We start from the raw sequence: 21,756 nt of genomic DNA, 5'->3' as shown, positions 1-21,756 counted from the left end.
TGGATGTCTAATATACTTTTATTTGATTGTAACTCCTTAACGAAGTTGCTGAAGTTTCGACTTCAACGTAACTTTCCGAGTACAGTTGGCAATTGAGCGTTCTGCGTACAAGCGGCCTATGTTGTCTGTCTTGGGCAGTTTTAGCTAAAGTTGACTGTATCGGAGTTACTGTGTGACTTCGCTTGTGAAAATCAATCACTGTACCGTCAGTGGTCGTGTGGCGAGCCTTCTTCGTCTCCCTCAGAGGCGCATTTGTATTGATAGGAAGTCTTTAGTCTGGAACAACCAGACCAGGACAATTTGTTTCGGGCTATACTCGCAACATTATCATCACCACGACTGGACGTCGAAGCAACCAGCCATCGCTTCCAGTACGCCAGATCGTGTCCTTGCAGCTAAGAAGACAGCTTGGTAATGTACGTCCGCAGCACCGGCAAAGCAGGCATTTTTGCTAGGCGATAATCAGAGCGCGCCTGTTAGTCTTTTCTAACTTTGTTCTATCTTGGGTGTTCATTGTCTGAGTTCTCACTAATGTAGCAGCAATTAATGTTGGGTGTCTCTCTTAAGATTTGAGTTGCAAGGAATTGGCTCCACATACGACTTCGTCATAAACGTCACAATCTAGTTTAGGGGCAACTTCACCTTTACAGCGTTTATTTGAGTATCCAATTTGAGCCAATTTGATGTATTGTAAATGTTTCATGTGTTTTTGTTTATTATTTTGTGTTTAGTATTAATAAATCATATTGTTATTTTGGACAGAACTTTCATTCGGTTAATCGGTAGAGCAACCCTATCATTTCTCACTACGTTAATGAAACCTTCCTTTATTTAACTTATTTATCAAATTAAATTATTACAGGTGCCAAACTCTTCTACTCCACTTGCAGGGTTGATTACAGTCAGTTCGCGTATCTTTTTAATCCATGTGCAACAGCAAAAGTCGGGGTTAGAAGAGGGGGGGGGGGCTTAGAGCATCATTTACATATGTAGATTCTAGAAGAATTTAGTTTTAAATACACTGCTAGCCCCGGCACCTCGCAACCTCATCCAGAAACGCACCCTCTCGAAACCTGAACAGCAAGCTACACCGCGATGCAGAGCGCCTCTCTTGCAGAGTCTATCACTTGAGTTTGCTAAACATCTCCGGTAACGCTATCGCGGTTACCAAATAACCCTGTGACGAAACGCGCCGCTCTTCTTTGGATCTTCTCTATCTCCTCTATCAACCCGAACTGGTACGGATCCCACAATTATGAGCAATACTCAAGTATAAGTCGAACGAGTGTTTTGTAAGCCACCTCCTTTGTTAATGGACTACATTTTCTAAGGACTCTCCCAATGAATCTCAACCTGGCACCCGCCTTACCAACAATTAATATTATATGGTCATTCCACTTCAAATCGTTCCGCACGCATACTCCTAGATATTTTACAGAAGTAATTGCTACCAGTGTTTGTTCTACTATCATATAATCATACAATAAAGGATCCTTCTTTCTATGTATTCGCAATGCATACTGTGTTAACTTATTCGCTAACCATCTCTGCTCCTGTCCATCTTTCCTACAAGGTAGTTCCTGTAGTACTCTGTAGCCCACCTCTCCTTCCCATATTATGCGAAGTCACACACAACATGTTTCTGAAAAAAACTAACTTTGTGTTGAAAGTTATGTTTGTTTACTTGTAGGGATTGACCATTCCTTGTCATTGTTTGAGCCCCTGATAAGAATTCATCCTTCGCCGATTGCATTTTTCACATTTTGTTTGATTTTGGAACCGCATAAAGCGGTAAAGTTAGATGGACCACCCTGTACAAGTTTCTGTCGCGTATCATTTCAAGTCTTAGTATCGTCCTTAAATATTTAGATGATGTAACGGGCTCCAGAAGTCAACGATTGACCTTCTAATCACTGATCTTGTAATCGGATACTACTGGTTTTATCTTTTCCTTATAATCATTACCTTCCTAATATCTAGATTTAAAGACAGATGTCACTCATTATAACAAGCGAAAAATTCTGCTTCTCTCTCTCTCTCTCTCTCTCTCTCTCTCTCTCTCTCATTTTTACAGTCCTACGGTACTGCCGACATTATCGCTTAGTGAATGCTTCAGTATCTGCGGCTCCCATCAGACTTCGTGTTAGGAACGACCTGTGGAGACGTCTCAACACTTTGCCGACTCACTTCATTGTCGCCTAGCTGTCGCTGTGTTTGTTAGCGGCAGTTCCTGCGACTGCTAGCAGGTGGCCGTAATAATGTGAGTCGCCGGCAGTGTGAGTTAGTGGCCGGCTAGCAGCGGGCGTCCCATGGCGCCCTTTTTGGGGCCGGTACCTCTGTACCTGCCACCGCCATGACGCGCCCGCCACCCGCCGGGTGCCTCTGCACGCGCCGCCGCCTCCACCGCCCCAGCCGCTGCCGCCCCTACCCGCCGCCCCTCCGCCTCCCCTGGCAGGCTGCCCGCCGATCACGCTAGCCGGCCGAGCGGAGGCGCCAATCAGTGGCGCTGGGGCGCGATATATCTCCCGCCCACACGAATATTCGTTAATTTCGGCCGACGATTTGTTGTGTGTTAACACGAAGTTCCCTTATAATTAAGCGAGTTATAGGAATTCCAGCGGCGCCGCTCGCGAGCTGTTTCGTCGGATGGGGCTCGGGGGTGGGGGAGGAAGTGGGAGTGGGTGGGTCCACCGACTGGCGGGTGTCGGGAGGGAGGACGGGTGCCAGCCGGGGCTGCGCTGGAAGGGCGGGCCTCTAGCGGAATAAATCTCAGCCGAATAATACTTTTTATTCGTTGCTGGCCACGCAATTTGTTTTCTAGGTCGTTAAAGGCGCCCTATAAAGTAGGAGAGCAGCGCCGGCTGGTGAAATCTTATCGCGTCGTTAGATCAGCATGCGCTCCCCTCCCCACCAGCACCTACTTGCTGGCTGTGATCACAGATCAAGATTCGCTTGTCCTAAATTAAATTCCTCGCGTAAGTCTCTCATACTTCCTGCAGCGTATCAGGTGCAGTCCTCATTGACAGTAAGGATGTAGGAATATACACTCGCGCGTCGTCATCTTACAATTAAATAACAATTTACTGGATCGAAAGACAATTTACTGTAAGACTTTTTAAATTTGGTAGTTGCAATCCCTTTGGCCTTCAGTCTGAAGACTCTTTTCATTCAGTACTTCATGCTAGTCTATCCTGGTCAGGCTTTTTCATCTTCGTATAACTAGTGCAACCTAAATCCATCTGAACTTGCTTGTTGTAAACAACGCTTGGTCTCCTAGAATTTTTACACCCAACACTTCCTTTTATCACTATTCCTTGACGCTGTAGAATCTGTCCTATCAACTATTCCCCTCATCTAGTCGAGTTTTGCCTCCCCCACCGAATTCGCTTAAGTAACTCTTCATTAGCTATGCAACCTACCCATCTAATCTTCCATAGAATCACATTTCAAAAGTATTTGTTCTCTTCTCGCACGAACAGTCACAGTCTACTTTTGACTTCCGTACAAGACTGCATTCCAGACAAATAGCTTCAAAAAAGACTTAATATTACTTAAATTTCTTTTGCAGAAACTCTTCTCTTGTTGCTGCCAGATTGCATTTTATATCCTACTTCTCTCACCGTCACTTATTTTACTTCCAAATAACAAAACTCTGCTACAACTTTTAGTGCTTCATTTGCTACTCTAACTCCCTCAGCATCTGTTGTTTCTTGACATATTGACGTTGGAGACAAACGATCTATAAATATTAAGATACGTCTTCTTATAAATAATACTCTGTTATTTAAGAACGTAAAATTATTTTTTATTCATGATAATTAGTTTCGACCAAGACAGCTACACATCTTTAGACCTAAAGTTACATAGGAAATTGCACATGAGGGAGAAAAGTGTGACACAAACTGCCGTTAAGACAGTTACTGTTAAGCACTATTATGTAATTTACTGATGGCAATGCGTCCCCTACCAGTCAGGTGATTAGATGCAGTAATGTTTGTCGATCAGGTATATAATGACGCTGCATAGTCCGTGTCATAATGTCGGTTTGTGTCAGACTATTCTCCCTCATGTGCAATTTTCTACTAAATAACAAATCTGAAGACGGCTGTTTTATCGAAAGTAGTTGTCACGATTATGCATAATTTTTGTATTGCCGACTAATAAAGGATTATTTATAATAATCCATAACTGTTTAAATACTTCATCATTTCCTGATTCATTTTAACCACATTCTATTATCCTTGTTTTACTTCTCACAATCTTTTTTTCACGACGGTATCCATGTGCTTCATCTGCTCATCTGCCCTCCCCGGTCCTTTGAGTGTATGATAGGACTTTAATTGTCAACAGTAAACGTCAAAGTTTTTATTTCTATAGCCTGAACATTAATTTTCTTACCAAATAACTCCTTACATTCTGAATTACGTCGGTGATACACCACAACCCCGTTCCTCACCTTTCATAACCATAAACTCTTATACGAGCAGTTTTATTTCTGTACAAGCTGCAGATAACTGTTCACCTCCTGTATTTTCTCCCTGCTATCTTCAGAATTTCAAAGAGTATTTTCCAGTCAAAAAATCTATAGATACTACACTGCAAAAGCAAAAATTTATTCTTTCAAAATGGTCAAGCAGTGAAGTCGACCATTAGAAATTTGTAATACTAAGGGCTGATGGAAATCTTTCTCGAAAGTATGACGTTCAAGATTTTTACAAAAACTATCTTCACTCCAAGAAATATCTCAAGTGTCAATGAAGAGCGGAGGCCTGTTTAAATTTTTACTTTCACTCTATTATTTCGAACGATGTTATATTTTGGGAAAACTTTGTGTACTCGCCAAGTTCATACGTAAAACGGCTGTCAGACTGATTGTGACGTCAGTCCATTGTTCGAATGTCTCGAAATTGTAGCTCTGCCTCCACTGTGCGTATATTCCCTCACCGAATTAGTAGCTGACAACGTTGTCTCTTCCAAAAGAAGGTGCAACATTAACTTGGAGAACTCTAGATGGTAAACGATCTGTAGTCGGATAACACTTCTTAAGAATTACACAAAAAACCTGTGCACCATTCAGCAAGTTTCATTTTCAGTAGGCTTCCAGCAGAAACGAAAGAAGCTGAATGATCAACCACATGTATTCAAATCCAAGCTGAAATGTTTCCTCGTGGGAAACGCCTTTTTCTGTACAGAAGGTATTTTAACTGATCGATGCGGCAATTTCAGAGCTTTCTTTCTCAAATTAAGACCACATTTGATAGTAATAAACGTCTTTTCGCCAGGAACGTCCTCTTTGCTTGTACCAGTCTACTCTTGTGCCAACCTCTTCGTCACAGGGTAACACTTGCACCCTAAGTCTTCAGTTATTCGTCGGGTGCATTGCAGTCCCTGTCCTCCTATATAGTTTTTACCCTCTACAGCTCCCTCTATTACCACCGAAGTTATTCCCTGGTGTCTTCACACGTGACCTCTTATCCTCTTATTTCTTCTCGTCAGTGACTTTCCATTCGTTCCTTTCTTTGCCGAGTCTAAGGAGAACTTCCTCATCCCTCATTTTATCTGTCCATCTATGCTGTTATATCTTCTATAGCACCACATTTCTAACGTTTCCATTATCTTCTTTTCCGATTTACACAGTCTGTGATTCACTACTAAATAATGTTAGTCTCCACACGTACAATTTCAGTGATTTTTCCTCAAATTAAGACCACATTTGATAGCAGTAAACATCTTTTCGTAGGAATGCCCTCTCTGCCTGTACCAGTCTACTCTTGATATCCGCCTTGCTTCATCGATAATGTGTTACTTCCCTCTGGAAGAAGTCCTAAACTTCGTCTTCTTCGTGACCACCAACTTTGACGTTAAGTTTACCGCTAATCTCGTTTGTGCTACTGCATATTATTTTTTCTTTCTTCAGGTTGTTCCTACAATTTCCCCAGATTCCAAACCGATCTTCACCGAAGTTGGCTTCCACCAATATTTTTATTAAACTGTAAATAATTCTTGTCGGTATTTTTCTAATATAATTTAATGAGGGATCTGTAGTACTCATATTCATATATTCATACCTGCCAGCGCCTACATTTTGTCGAATTGTAATTAATACATTCTTCTTGCAGTCTCATGATATTTCGCCCGTCTCATATACCTTGTATAATAAGTGAAATAGTTTGGTCCTGTATTATCTCAAGGAGCCCAGTAATTCAGAGAGAATATTATGCATTCCATGTGACTTTCTTCTACATAGTTCCCGAAATGCTTTAAATCAATCAGCCATCGTTATTTTTTAGTTCAACCGAGTCGTTGACAATTATAGCGGCGTTGTCCTGAGTAACCAACTCTTTAACAATGTCCATAACGAGTCCTTTGTCCACTTGATGAGTAATCTGTTTGCAAGTTACATTGTTTTCCAAAGAGTGGCCGTCATTTCTAAGATGCGCACAGAACGTTGACTGGTTACAGTTATTTAGATTTGTTTTTTAATTTCTTGTGCAGAGTGTGGAACATGATAGTGCAGTTTCACAAACGGTAGCAATTACTTCGTACCAATAACAGCACAAGTAGCACATTTATTTTCCATTTCCACGATCGATATCGTTCATCAAGGCAATTTCCCACAGTAGGAGTACACAAACTGACAGTGTCCTCCTACGACTATTCATAAACACTGGAAAATTACCCTGGTGACCAAAACCTGTCGTAATGATCAAAAATATAAGTGTTACAGGTGTTGGTTGCTTCATTCCAAGCATTTAGATAAGTTCTTCATCAAATTGTATTTCTATTTCCGTACTGCTTGTTCAACAAACATCTTGTCACATTCTCGAGAAGTTACCTTAATGATCATATATTGAAATTTTACAAACGCCGTGTGCAAACATAATCTTAATAGTATTCTTTCCTTGAAACGTTTTTCTTAAATTGATATTTATAAATAAAGTTTTTACTTGATTAAATATGGAAATGTGATTTTTCTTCTTTGCATAGTTCTTTCAAACGTGATTCCCTTTTGCTTTTTAGTTTCATAGACTTTTGTTTGGAAAATAATATATAATTGTAAGATATTAAAAATTCTTAGCTGCTGTTTAATAAAAATTATCTAATTCATTCGATATGTTGGCCTTGTGACACAATCAATGCATTTTTTTGTCATCTGGATAGCATGATGAGTAGTGTATGATGCCATACCTTTTTTCAGCACACTACTCACTCCATTAAGCTGTTCTTAAAAGTGCTGTAGTGTCTCTGTCATAACTGGCATTTCTCCCTGAACTTCAAACCCCCCACCAGATCTCTCCTTGATTTCCGTTACTGCTTGCTGAATGTGCACACTGAATATCATTGGGGATAGGCTACAGTCATTTCACACGCCAATTCCAACTGATACTTCTCTTTCACGTCCTTCGACTCACTCTGCTTCCTTTGTATGTGATGCCATACATTTTTCTAGACACTATTCACTCAATTCAACTGTTCCTCCAAGTCCTTCAGTGTCTCTTCCGTAACTAACATATCTCCCAGAACTTGAACCATCACAGCAGATCTCTCCTTGGTTTCCTTTACTACTAGCTGAATGTGCACACTGAATATCATTGAGGATAGGCTACAGCCATGTCACACTTCATTCTCGACTATTGATTCTCTTTCATGTTCTTCGACTCACACAACTGTAACCTGGTTTCTGCACAAGTTGTAAATAATCTTCTTCTCCTTGTAACTTATACCTTTTTCCTTCAGATTTCAAAGAGTGTATTCCAGTCAAGATTGCGAAAAGGTTTCTCTAAATCTAAAAATGTCGTAAACATACGTTTGTTCTGTAGCCTTCTAAGTCCTAAGGTCAGTATTGCCATCATATGTTCCTAAATTTCTCTGAAGCCCAAACTGATCAGCTACCATCAGTTTTTCCGTTCCCTCGTAAACAATTCATATCACTATTTTGGAAGCACGACTTACGCAACGTGGTTGGGTAATATTCACATCAGCCTTCTTTGGAATCGGAATTATTCAATATTTCTTGAAGTTTGAGAGTCTTTCGACGTCTCATGTATAAGGGAAGTTCAAAAAGAAAAGAGCCGGAGGCATAATTACAGAAACCAGTACCTGTATGTTAGAAGTATTGAGCCCTGTTGAGACACTTACCCCACAGTGACACAAGGCGGTGAATGGCTGTCTCATAAAATTTCCGGGACTGTGATGTTAACCAGTTCCGCACGTACAGCTGGACGTCGTCGTCCGAGGTGAATCGTTTGCCCCTCACAGGCTTTTTGAGGGCACCAAAAATGGCGTAATCACAGGGAGAGAGGTCGGGACTGTATGTAAGGTGGCCGAGAACCTCCCATTTGAATTTCTGCAGGAGTGTCGCGACTGTGTTGGCCGTATGAGTCTTTGCATTGGCGTGGAGCAGAATGGCCCCACGGGTGAGACTGCCTCGTCGTTTTGATTTGATTTCTTGGCGAAAGGTGCTCAAGGTTTGCGAGTAACGCGGGGCATTCACTATTGTACCATGCTGCAAGAAGTGAATCAGAAGGCCGCCCAAAGATGTAAACAACGATGCATGAGTAGTGCCTATTACACGGAGGGGGTTCGACGGCCGATCAGTTCCAGTCATTCCACCAGGAAGGATGTACGCGGCTCGCGTTTTCTGTAGTTCAACCATGTCTAGACGGTCAATACCGCGGTTCGATCGCGTCCGCATTGTTACTTTGTTCCAGGAAGGCCTCTCAACAAGAGAAGGGTCCAGGCGTCTCAGAGTGAACCAAAGTGATGTTGTTCGGACATGGGGGAGATACAGAGAGACAGGAACTGTCGATGACATTCCTCGATCAGGCCGCCCAAGGGCTACTACTGCAGTGGATGACCACTACCTATAGATTATGGCTCGTAGGAACCCTGACAGCAACGTCATCATGTTGAATAATGCCTTTCGTGCAGCCACAGCACGTCCTGTTACGACTCAAACTGTGCGCAGTAGGCTGTGTGATGCGCAACTTCACTCCCGAAGTCCTAGGCGAGATCCATTTTTGCAACCACGATACCATGCAGCGAGGTACAGATGGGCCCAACAACATGCAGAATGGGGCACTCGGGATTGGCATAAAGTTCTCTTAACCGTTGAGTGTCGCATATGCCTTCAACCAGACAGTCGTCGGAGACGTGTTTGGAGGCAAACCGGTCAGGCTGAACGCCTTAGACACACTGTCCAGCGAGCGCAGCAAGGTGGAGTTTCCCTGCTGTTTTGGGGTGGCATTATGTGGGGCCAACGTACGCCGCTGGTGGTCATGGTAGGCGCCGTAACGGCTATACGATACGTGAATGCCACCCTCCGACCGACCGTGTAACCATATCGGCAGTATACTGGCGAGGCATTCGTCTTAATGGAGACCAATTTGCGCCTCCATCGTGCACATCTTGTGAATTACTTCCTTCAGGACAACGACATGCTCGACTGGAGTGGTCAGCATGTTCTCCTGACCCTTTCTAACATGCCTGGGATAGATTGAAAAGGGCTGTTTGTGGACGACGTGACCCACCAAGCACTCTGAGGGATCAACGTCCAATCACCTTTGAGGAGTGAGACAATCTGGACCATAAGTGTCTTGATGAACTTGTGGATAGTATGCCACGATGAATACAGGCACGCATCAATACAAGAGAACGTGCTACTGGGTATTAGAGGTACCGATGTGTTCAGCAATCTGGACCTTCACCTCTGAAGGTCTCGCTGTATGGTGGTACATCATGCAACGTGTACTTTCATAAGCAATAAAAAGGCCGGAAATGATGTTTATGTTGATATCTATTCCTATTTTCTGTACAGGTTCCGGAACTCTCTGAACCAAGTTGATGCAAAACTTTTTTTTGATCTGTGTATAATATTTCTTAAGGCAGTTTATCTTTAAGATGCCACGTAAAATTGTTAATAGGTGAACAACTTCTGCTGTAATGCGACGAAGGGACAACTGCTTCTCAGAAACACCAAATGACTCCATTAACAAAGACAGCGTATTTTCCTTACTTAGACTAAAAAAAAAGACGAGGACGAACCTTCGGCAGCAAGTATTTCCTGTAATTCATGTGCAGTAAATGTCAGTTGTTAATTAAACAAAACAGTTAAGTCGGTGCCATTCGTGGTTCCCATGATGCAGCGAGAACCTTTAGAACATGTAATTGATTGTTATTTTTTTATGGTGCCTCTTTTTAAACATGGACTGTCGAGAATGAAAAGGCGAACCATGACATACCCAACTATTACACCAGCTGCACTACCAGTACCACATGGAGAATTCTGACTTCCCCTAGCCCTCCAGATCATTATTTCCTAGACTTTGATGAAGACGTGCGTGGTGAATGCTAATAACAGCCTGAGTCTTTATTGGAAGATACAGAATATACACAGGAATCGATCTCGGCTAATAGAAGACATAAAATTTATCAAGAAGAACTTAATGGTCTAATTCGTGATCTGGGGTTACCAGAGAGCAGTCAGAACGTCTTGAGTCCAGGCTGCAGCACTCTACTCTCCAGAAAAAGAAATTGTGAAATTGTCTGTACACAGACATTGGGAAAGAGACTTAAACTCATTCTGTGGAATGGAAAACAACCTTGTTCGATGCAGCGATGTAAATGGCCTGATGGCATATTTGAGAACGGAGCATACGCCCCAAGACTGCATAATTTTCATTGATTCCCTGAGCTAAACTTGGAAGCTGTTTTGCTTCTCAGCAGAAACTTACTGCCATCTGTTCTTATAGCCACGCCGTACATATGAAAAGGAGCTATGAAAATATAAAACTGCTTCTCGAAAAATTAAATTAAAGGGCTATCAACGGCAGATACGTGGCGATCTGAAGGTTATTGTTATCGTACCTTAAATGCAGTTTGTGTATGCCAAGTATTGTTGCTTCCGTTGCAAGGTGGACAGTCGCAACAATGAATCACACCTCGTACGAAAAATCTGACCGTGACAAAACCTTATTGCCACCGTTGTACATAAAGTTAGGACTTATGAAGAATTTAGTGAGATGTAACATTTATTAGAGTCTTTGAAGGGAAAGAGAAAGCAGCCTGGGAAGCCTTAAAAACGTTGTTCAAAATTTCTAGCGAAATAAAAGAGCTGAAAATGACAATGTAGCTGTTAATGAACTTTTGAGGACATGCCAAGAGTTAGGATGTAATATGTCAAAGATTCGCATCTTGACTTCTTTCCAAACAGCTGTGGCGATTCAAGTGACGGCAAGAAGAGCGCTTCAGTTGACACGTTTTAGCAATGGAATGAAGGCATAAGGGCAAGTGAAACTCATCTGTGCTTGCAGACGTTGAAATCACAGGACAGATGCCCGTGATATAGATTACCAAAGAAAAAAGTGTAAAAAAAAAAAAAAAACGCTGAAGAGACAAATTAAATAGGTAAGATAGGAAATAAGTTTCATACATTAATGTCTATATGAAAATATCTTTGAATCAAGAACTGACAAAAAATTTCAAGTGGAATATTCTCGTTCTTCGACCACAATTTCGTTACAATTGCCTATTTTTGTAAAGGATAGCGATAACTTTAATTTTTTGCGCGCCTTTATATTATTATTAATTCTACATTTTTGTGGAATTTTGCATTTAATGCAAAATAGTTATGGAATAAACTCTACTATTTCAGCTTTTCCTAATTTTCTACCTTTCAGTAAATTAGTATTTATTATGTCAATGGTCTCATTTGCTGATGCATTTGAATATTGGTGTAAGGGATCTTATGAAACAAATTATGCTCAAACTGATATTTTTATACCTGTGTTAATGGGTTTCTGTCATGTATCTAATGCGTGATGTATTTTTTTTTTTCAGACCCGTACTTACTTCTTTTCTTTTGAACTTTAAGATACGTTAGTGAATTTCCTGATAATTGTCGTAACTGATTGGGTGCAAGAATTCACAGTCGCTGAGAGCATGAGGTTGTGACCTACATCGAGAAGCGAAGATACAGGAAACAAGTTACGTACAACTTTTCATTGCCTCAGCAACAATATGCTCTAGTTTTTCCGCCTACAGTATTATCAAATAAAAAGAAAAATTATTCATGGTGCGAAAAGAATAGATATATACGCAACTCTCCAAGGTAGGTATAGACGAGTCTTGAGGCTTTCTATAGTAAACGAAATAAATCTTTCTTTCAGGATATGCTCTGGCGAACATAATTTACAAAGTAGGCACATAGAATTCCGTTTCACATCGAAAGCAGGATGTTGGCTGTTACGAAGAGCTACTGGATTCCCAGCAGGATACCAGTGCTGAGGTATCGTGGCGTTTCGGTGCGTGCTATTCTCATCTTTCGGTAGATTTTGAGTCTAAGAGCTGTCAAACATCCTTGTGTCTAAACACTGTCACCCAGCTGGAGACTCGATAGCTCAAATCAGTAGTAGGCCCATATGCCTGAAACTACACTCACATGTACTTGTTCCTGTGTTTGTTTATTTGACGTAATGCGAAACTGGAAATTACGTTAGGAGTTCTAGAGTTTGAACGTAGAATCATTTTCCAAATGTGACGTAAACCTATCGAACGCAATGGTCTCTCATTCGAGAAGAACTCCGTCTTCAGGCCACAAGTGGCCCATCGGGACCATCCGACCGCCGGGTCATCCTCAGCTGAGGATGCGGATAGGAGGGGCGTGTGGTCAGCACACCGCTCTCCCAGTTGTTAGATGGTTTTCTTTGACCGGAGCCGCTACTGTTCGGTCGAGCAGCTCCTCAATTAGCATCACGAGGCTGAGTGCACCGCGAAAAATGGCAACAGTGCGTGGCGGCCCGGATGGTCACCCATCAAAGTGCCAGCCACGCCCGACAGCGCTTAACTTCGGTGATCTGACGGGAACCGGTGTATCCACTGCGGAAAGGCCGTTGCCTCACATTCGAGAAGAGTTGTATTTAAATTCATATTCGATCACTTAGGTTATCCGTGGTTTCTTAAAGTGTATCACGTGGCTCATGGGATGGTTGTTTTAGCGGGATGACAAACGTTCGTTTTCTCACTCACGGTGAACAAGCTGCAGCCCAGTCTCTAATGGGTACGTTATCGATAGGACGTAAGTTTGTAATTTTGCTTCCTATTAAATCCCCATGGATGTCCTCCTTAACGCTGACATAATTTCTATTCTCTGAACCGCCCATCTATTTACTGTCTGTTGAAACGCTATATAAGAACGCCCAGTTTCCTTGCGGGATATTGCTGTCAAGGTCGATTGCAGTAAAATACGCCACGCTTAGCTCCCTGGGCATTGGAAACACAAATAGTTCACATAGTGTCCAACCTTGTGACAAATGCTGCCAAACAGTCCCACCGCCGCTGACTATTCACCTCAGCATGATCAACAACTTGCGTAATTTTTTTGGACTATATGCACCGCCTGTAGAAGTAGTAACAAAATCATAGTGGGTAATCTGTAAGTTCAAGTTCTTATGTTGTTCTATTTGATGAAGTATTACCGTGTAGGTGAAAACACATCCCAAAGGGAAATAAGAAGAAGCCAGGTGTTCAAAGAGAATATCATCGCAGAAGGTGTAGGGAACTGCAGTCATCGATATCCTCCGTCATTGAAATGCTCGTGGAATTGCGGCTGGTCAAAAACTCATGGAAATACGCAACACCAGCAAATTTTATAAATATGTTAATACGCGACCTGGTTCGACACTATGTTAGTGTCATCTTCGCGCCCCTATTCAAAATGAATGGTGACATCCGACGCTCATTGTGTTAGGACAGGTACCATGTAAGCTGCAGTTGTTGTTAGATGGCTGGAGTGCATAGGCCGTGTAAACAGAAATCCACGAAACCAATGAATATACATGGTGACTTTCCTGATGCACCGAGAGTTGGATATCACCATTCAGTTAGCATACGGGCCTGAAGACGACACTAATTCAGTGTCGAAACTGATAGCGTAGTTAATGTGTTTTACAACAAAATACGGTTGTTGGTATTCTTTATTTCCACAAGTCCTCGTGTAAGCGTCGCACTCTGTCGTATACATCGGGCATATGCTGAAAAGGCTGTTTCTTTCACTGTCAAACATGAACAACGCTAGCAACTCGTGATGGGACAAAAGTTTTCTAGTGGCGTCAGGGTTTCGCTTCAGCATATTAATTTATAAGTTGGAAAGTTGTTAATTCTTGAGGAGTGGTTGTAAATGTAATAATCTTCTGTAACTTAAGTCTTTGTGCATCAAATTGTTGCAAAACGGCAAGCAAATCTCCGCACGTGACAGTTCGTGCAAGTTGCGGCAGTCTCCATGCTCCGGCTGCAGAACCCAACAACTGTCCACACCAGAGATATCATCACTTCCAGTTGGGCACTATTCGGCGCAGTTAATAGTTAATTGTTAAAGGCAATAGCATTATGAAGTTATTGTCGAAAACTGGTTCCTCTTTGGTCATAGGGCATTAGAAGTTCAGTCCTACACGAGAGCCGCACGCGAGAGTTTCTCTCTGAAAGCTTTAGTTAGACATCGCGTGTAACAGTTACTAACGGAAAAAAAATTGATCGTGGATCGAGTCGGAATTGCGAATATCTTCGGTAAGTTTGAATGGAGATATCGATTAAGAGTTTGATCGTATTTTGGATCACTAACTTACTGTGATCAGCTTTTGTAGACGAGTTCTGCAGTGTGTCTGCCTTGAGTGTATGCTGTTCCGCAAAAGAATTTTTGGGTACTCTGAAGCCATCTAATTTCAGATTGTTTTGGCGGTAAGTGTGCGAAGGTTTAGCTACGACACTTCACTTGGCGAATGTGTTAGTTGTCGCTGGTAGGGCATAAGTATACTTCGTTCATTGTCACAGAGGTGAATGGTGACGGGCTAGCGTGCTGAAGAAAAGTTATAGTCTATTTGTGGAAGCTGTGTTCCCTATTTGGAGAAGCTTTGTGTTCACGAGAGTGATAGTCAGTCACGGAACTGAACTATTTGTGCGATTCATGATTGCATTTTGTGATGTTTAGAGGAACCGTAGCTTTCAGGTAATTGAGCATTCGCGATAATTTTGTGGTTGGTACATGACGCCCACTCTAAGGTAATTGAGTGCTGAGCGGTTGTTTTTGTTGAGGTTTTAGTACGCACTACTGAGAGAGTAGCGCATCATACGTGATTTACGTGCCATTGAGTTAAAGTCTCGATCGGTGTTTAATATGAGCCAGCAACCAGAATCTGCGCGGTTTACATTGAGACACCACAGCTATTGTTGCCCGTAAATTAGTGGCCTTAAACAGTGAGGATAAGTTTGTACCATAGCGGAACCATATTACATTGCTTAATAGGGCGACGAGCGACAGTTAAATTAGGCACTGTTTGTGGGTACGTGAACGCTAACAGCTGAAGAAGTTGAGGTTTGCTTTTAATTGTAAATTTACTACAAAAGTGGTGGTGGCATGTAGGTTTTTTATGTGTTGTTTCCGATTTGTGTGGAGTTTACCTTTGTGTCACTCGTTCACATTGAAGTTTAAAAGTTGTATTGAAATTAATAACTTGAATTGATAAAAGAAAGTAAGTAAATCTGCGCAAGCAGCGTAAACAAAGAAAAGATATTATTTTGAGTTCCAAAGATTCAAAAGCGACTATCGAAAAGATTAGTCAATTTCAGCAGTGTCAAAGATAGAAAAACAAAGAAAATAGTTTTATCGTACACATAATTCAATTACGATTAAAGTTTAATTTGAGATACATATATAAGGAAATATTAACGTTCATAATTAAAAGATTGTTTCAAGTTTTAAGAGAGATAAAGATAATAAAAGGTATAATAAAGAAAGAGAAACCAGAGAGCATCAAAGTTAATATTATAGGAGAGGTGGCTGTCGCTGTATCGCTGGTTTATAATAAAATTAGAACTCTGATTGCAAAGATGGGAATTCTCGTAAAATGAGACGAGTTGGCATTTAATGTTTGAAAGATTTAATTAAATCGGTACTTGCCGTAAATAAGGTTAATAGTAGTTACAGTAAGTATTTAATACGTGTGTTGATGTGCATTGCGTTCTTGTAGTAATTTAAGGCGCTCTCCTGTAAAACATCTTACCTATCGATAGCATTGTTTTGAAATAAATAAGCAGCTGTAGCCGTAATTATGTCGCATTGTGAAGTTATTAAATGTCTTAAAGAGGTGATAGTAGTAGATAATGTACGTATTATTAATCACATCACAGTAGGTTTGACATTACGTGTGTATAATTCCCGTAAGACCTATTGTATTATTGATTTCCTTAGCAACGTACAGCACGACCGCATGAGAGGTCGTGTTTACATGTCATTTTGAAGTGCCGTTGAACAAGTTTGGTCGATTCACATTTGATATCAGGAAAAGGACAAGCGCTCAAGATTAATAAAATGTTTCAAATGGCTTTGAGCACTATGGGACTTAACATCAGTGGTCATCAGTCCCCTAGAACTTAGAACTAAAACGTAAATAGCATAAGGACATCACACACATCCATGCCCTAGGCAGGATTCGAACATGCGACCGTAGCGGTCAAGCGGTTCCAGACTGTAGCGCCTAGAACCGCACGGCCACACCGGCCGGCACGATTGATACATTTTCACCACTTCCCACGTGTTGTTATGTTGTTGGCAATCACAGTAAATTGGATTTAGAGTAGTTGGTATTATATGCATGTACTAGTGGCACACGGCTGAGTCCTGAAATACAATAGCAGATGCGTCATTTGCGCGAATACGTAATTAATAACCCTGGATTAAAATTTAACGCTCTATTAGTAATGGGGACGAGGTGTGGCTGCCAGTAAAGGCAGGGCTGTCTCATTTGGACAGGTTAACGTAACGTCCTGCCATGCCATACTGCATATACACTCCTGGAAATGGAAAAAAGAACACATTGACACCGGTGTGTCAGACCCACCATACTTGCTCCGGACACTGCGAGAGGGCTGTACAAGCAATGATCACACGCACGGCACAGCGGACACACCAGGAACCGCGGTGTTGGCCGTCGAATGGCGCTAGCTGCGCAGCATTTGTGCACCGCCGCCGTCAGTGTCAGCCAGTTTGCCGTGGCATACGGAGCTCCATCGCAGTCTTTAACACTGGTAGCATGCCGCGACAGCGTGGACGTCAACCGTATGTGCAGTTGACGGACTTTGAGCGAGGGCGTATAGTGGGCATGCGGGAGGCCGGGTGGACGTACCGCCGAATTGCTCAACACGTGGGGCGTGGGGTCTCCACAGTACATCGATGTTGTCGCCAGTGGTCGGCGGAAGGTGCACGTGCCCGTCGACCTGGGACCGGACCGCAGCGACGCACGGATGCACGCCAAGACCGTAGGATCCTACGCAGTGCCGTAGGGGACCGCACCGCCACTTCCCAGCAAATTAGGGACACTGTTGCTCCTGGGGTATCGGCGAGGACCATTCGCAACCGTCTCCATGAAGCTGGGCTACGGTCCCGCACACCGTTAGGCCGTCTTCCGCTCACGCCCCAACATCGTGCAGCCCGCCTCCAGTGGTGTCGCGACAGGCGTGAATGGAGGGACGAATGGAGACGTGTCGTCTTCAGCGATGAGAGTCGCTTCTGCCTTGGTGCCAATGATGGTCGTATGCGTGTTTGGCGCCGTGCAGGTGAGCGCCACAATCAGGACTGCATACGACCGAGGCACACAGGGCCAACACCCGGCATCATGGTGTGGGGAGCGATCTCCTACACTGGCCGTACACCACTGGTGATCGTCGAGGGGACACTGAATAGTGCACGGTATATCCAAACCGTCATCGAACCCATCGTTCTACCATTCCTAGACCGGCAAGGGAACTTGCTGTTCCAACAGGACAATGCACGTCCGCATGTATCCCGTGCCACGAAACGTGCTCTAGAAGGTGTAAGTCAACTACCCTGGCCAGCAAGATCTCCGGATCTGTCCCCCATTGAGAATGTTTGGGACTGGATGAAGCGTCGTCTCACGCGGTCTGCACGTCCAGCACGAACGCTGGTCCAACTGAGGCGCCAGGTGGAAATGGCATGGCAAGCCGTTCCACAGGACTACATCCAGCATCTCTACGATCGTCTCCATGGGAGAATAGCAGCCTGCATTGCTGCGAAAGGTGGATATACACTCTACTAGTGCCGACATTGTGCATGCTCTGTTGCCTGTGTCTATGTGCCTGTGGTTCTGTCAGTGTGATCATGTGATGTATCTGACCCCAGGAATGTGTCAATAAAGTTTCCCCTTCCTGGGACAATGAATTCACGGTGTTCTTATTTCAATTTCCAGGAGTGTAGAAAGAAGTGGCACAGTACATTTATGAGAGTGAAACTGTTGTTAATAAAAATTCTCTATTTAAACTAGACTGAACTGCATGTGATTGCTTTAGTCTTTAATAAAACTTGCATCAGACTGCGTATTTAACTGAACTGAACTTTATCTGACTGCATGAAAATATTGTTGGAAAATTAATACTCAAAATACACATCTGACTGCATGAAATTTTATTGGGAAAAATAAATGAAAGTCACCAACCTGCATCTGACTGCGTCTGTGGACTTAGCTCGTGCACTCCTTCCCGTTTAGCCGATAATAAAACATATATTCAACTCAGCCGTGGTGCAATGGCATAAAATTGTCATTCTAGATAACTTTACTCATTTTGGCCCTGTCGTGATCTGAATAATTTGCCAACTGTGCAATGGCATATAGATTATTTTACTCTGATAAATGAAATTATTAGCTTTACTCATGGGAACTTTACTTTAAAGTACCTTTTGGTTCAATGGAAGCACAGGATGCGGAGAACGACATGAGGTGTGAGATGAAACTCTAATTTTATCTAAAAAATATTTAATGTTCAAACTTTTAAGCACTCCGTCTTCAAGCCACACGTGGCCCATCGGGACCATCCGACCGCCGTATCATCCTGAGTGGAGAATGCGGATAGGAGGGGCGTGTGGTCAGCACACCGCTCTCCCGGTCGTTAAGATGGTTTTCTTTGACCGGAGCCGCTACTATTCGTTCGAGTAGCTCCTCAATTGGCATCACGAGGCTGAGTGCACCCCGAAAAATGGCAACAGCGCATGGTGGCTGGATGGTCACCCATCCAAATGCCGACCACGCCCGACAGCGCTTAACTTCGGTGATCTCACGGGAACCGGTGTATCCACTGCGGCAAGGCCATTGCCCAAACTTTTAAGGCACATGTGAAATACTAAATAAAACTTCTATAGCATGGATTTACGAGAAAGTTTCACAAAACGCTTATTGCATCAACAATGGGATTTCTATCTAGCTTTTAGATATTATTTAATCAAAGAAAACCTATTTTATTAACTATTCTTTCTAGTTTCCCCAGGTATGTGCCGATTTTCGCTCAATATATAGCTTATTATGTGCGTAGCGCCAATTCTTACTTTGATGCTATCACGACCCGGCTGCCTCCTGCAGGCATCTAGCTCCGACTCGAAACACGTCTGCTGTCTCTGCGCATCTCCGCACCACTACTCAAACCTTTACCGCGTGCACCTAGCTCTGTTCAATGTCAAAGATCTTACTACTCGAAGATGTACTACTCGTCCAACCTTGAGGTTGGGAACTATCGACATTTTTCACTGGCTCTATCCTGATCGAATCTCAGCACATACCTTTCAAGACTGAAGTGGTGAGTCTGTGGATGTGTTTAATTACAAACATATTGTCTGAGTGAAAGAGATTACAAAGACGAAGAGATTTTGTTGTCCTTGTTGAGTGAAGTGGTGAACCTCTTCCCAAGTAAGTTATTGAACTAGATGTGATACATAATTGTCTATTAGGGCACAGTATTGAGTTAATATTTGAGTTTAGGGAACTTTAAAATCATATTTTGACCTGAGGACATAAATTAAGTAAATAAATAGAGTAATGTAGTAGGTTAAGGGTCGAAGTAAGGTGTGTCTAAGCAATAGCATTGGTGACGAGGGAGCAGAGGCAGTCTGGGAGCAGTAGCAGCGTCGTGTGCAGGAGCCTTGACATCGGCTTCGGCAGCAGCTTCAGCAGTGGCATCAGCTTAGTTAGGGCTCGGCATCTCACCGAGAGGAGGGGATACACATAATAGCCATAAGTACAAAAAGAAAAAAAACAATATTTTCTCTTATGTATCGGTAACGTTAGAGTTTTTTGTTCAAAGTTGCGTAGCCTGTAGCGTATCTATTGTGGTAGGCTAGATCGAGTGGGGATGTGTTTAATAGTGGTTGTAGTGCATAACTTTGTTCTGTTCGCGATAATTTATTTGTGGGACAGTCTAAAACAGAGGAAAGTGTAGGAACATTTCATGAGAGTGTAAAATAATTAGCGGTACGGATGGAGATCTGATGGATATGATAACTCAGTTAATCGAAAATAATAAGAAGGATAAATAAGATTTCATGAAGGAAGTTAAAGCTAGTAAACAGGAGGCTGAGAAGGATAAAGAGGAGTTAATAAAGTTATTTAAAGAGAAAGCGAAGAAAGATAAAGAGGATTTAATCAAGGAATTTAAAGCTAACAAAGAGGAGGCTAAGAGAGACAGGGACAATATTTTAAAATAAGATAATGATGGGCAAGAAAGACGAAAAAGGGAAGTCAAAGACAAGGTCAGAAAAACCAAGGACAAGTTAATGCCAGAAATGAGAGAGGTAAATAAAGGATATGATGAAGTTAGTCGTCAAGTAACAGACGTTGGAAGTAAAGTAACGGCACGAGAGGATCTTAACAGGATATGAAGGAGTCACCTGAATTATCAACGAGGCTGATGTTGCTAGACGTTAATGATAGGTTTGAGGCTAGTAATGAGTAAGTTTTGGAACAATTTAGAGATATGAATGTACTAACAGAGGACAAACTGGAAATGTCACAACAGCTAATGGATTCTAAATTAGAGAAAACGCAAAAATGTGTTTTGGAAAAGATTAAACATGCAGATGTTAAGATGTCAGAAGTGAGTCCTTTCGTAAGTAAGACAAAGACGGAAAGTGTGCCAAGAGAAAGCCATGGAGTTCAAACTACCTCCAAACCATATAATAGAGGTATAATTAGTACAGATGGTAACAATAGTACTGAATCTTCAACCCTTGAATTACTAGATAGTGATTCTGATATTAATCATAAGAGTAAAGCGAGTCATAGCACTTGAGATTTAATTGGAGAGTTAAGATTAGGAGTAAAGAGAGAAAGCAGTCCTTTTCCAAAATTTAAGTCGCGGGGATCAGTGCGTCCGGTCATTTTTCCGAAATCGTTCCAGGGCACTTTGCCAACTTCATTGGATAATAATACGCATACGTGATTTATAGTAAATCACTTGGAGGAAGACGCCGCACAGAGGGTGATGCTTAGTTCGGCTAAGTTTGTTACAGTAAAAGATATCATTAATGCACAAAGAAACCGGAGGCTAAAAGTGTTCGGTTCTCAGAGATACAGCGAGAGTTGCCACCTCAACTAGGCTCTGTATGTGGATGAACCAGTTAATGAATAGCATTTAATTGAGGTACTGATTACGCGTTTACCAGATAGAGTACGAGAGAGACTTGTTGGAGAAATGTGGAAACAGGCACAGCAGCTACTCGAGTTGTTAGACCAGTTGGATTACTGAAATAAATTTACAGATAAACCAGACACTAGGACTTCCAACTGCGCCGAAGTAAAAGATAACGTTAGAAGGAACGGGAATGAGAGAAATCGATTTACGAAGGATTAAAGAAACACGTACAGTCATCGCAATGGTAATGGTAGCTGCACAAACAATAATGGTTTTAGACAGATGACAGGT

General features: G+C 42.3%; 2 pseudogenes; both read right to left on the bottom strand.

Annotated features, from left to right (window-relative positions):
* Nucleotides 1-12,777: 12,777 nt before the first annotated feature.
* LOC126238337 (5S ribosomal RNA) lies at nucleotides 12,778-12,895 on the bottom strand (annotated as a pseudogene).
* Nucleotides 12,896-19,042: 6,147 nt separating this feature from the next.
* LOC126237989 (5S ribosomal RNA) lies at nucleotides 19,043-19,159 on the bottom strand (annotated as a pseudogene).
* Nucleotides 19,160-21,756: the final 2,597 nt, after the last annotated feature.

The sequence above is a fragment of the Schistocerca nitens genome, chromosome 2, assembly GCF_023898315.1.
Source record: "Schistocerca nitens isolate TAMUIC-IGC-003100 chromosome 2, iqSchNite1.1, whole genome shotgun sequence".
Classification (NCBI taxonomy): domain Eukaryota; kingdom Metazoa; phylum Arthropoda; class Insecta; order Orthoptera; family Acrididae; genus Schistocerca; species Schistocerca nitens.
Note: the sequence above shows the minus strand (reverse complement) of the source record. Positions and strands in the feature narration are given on the sequence as shown.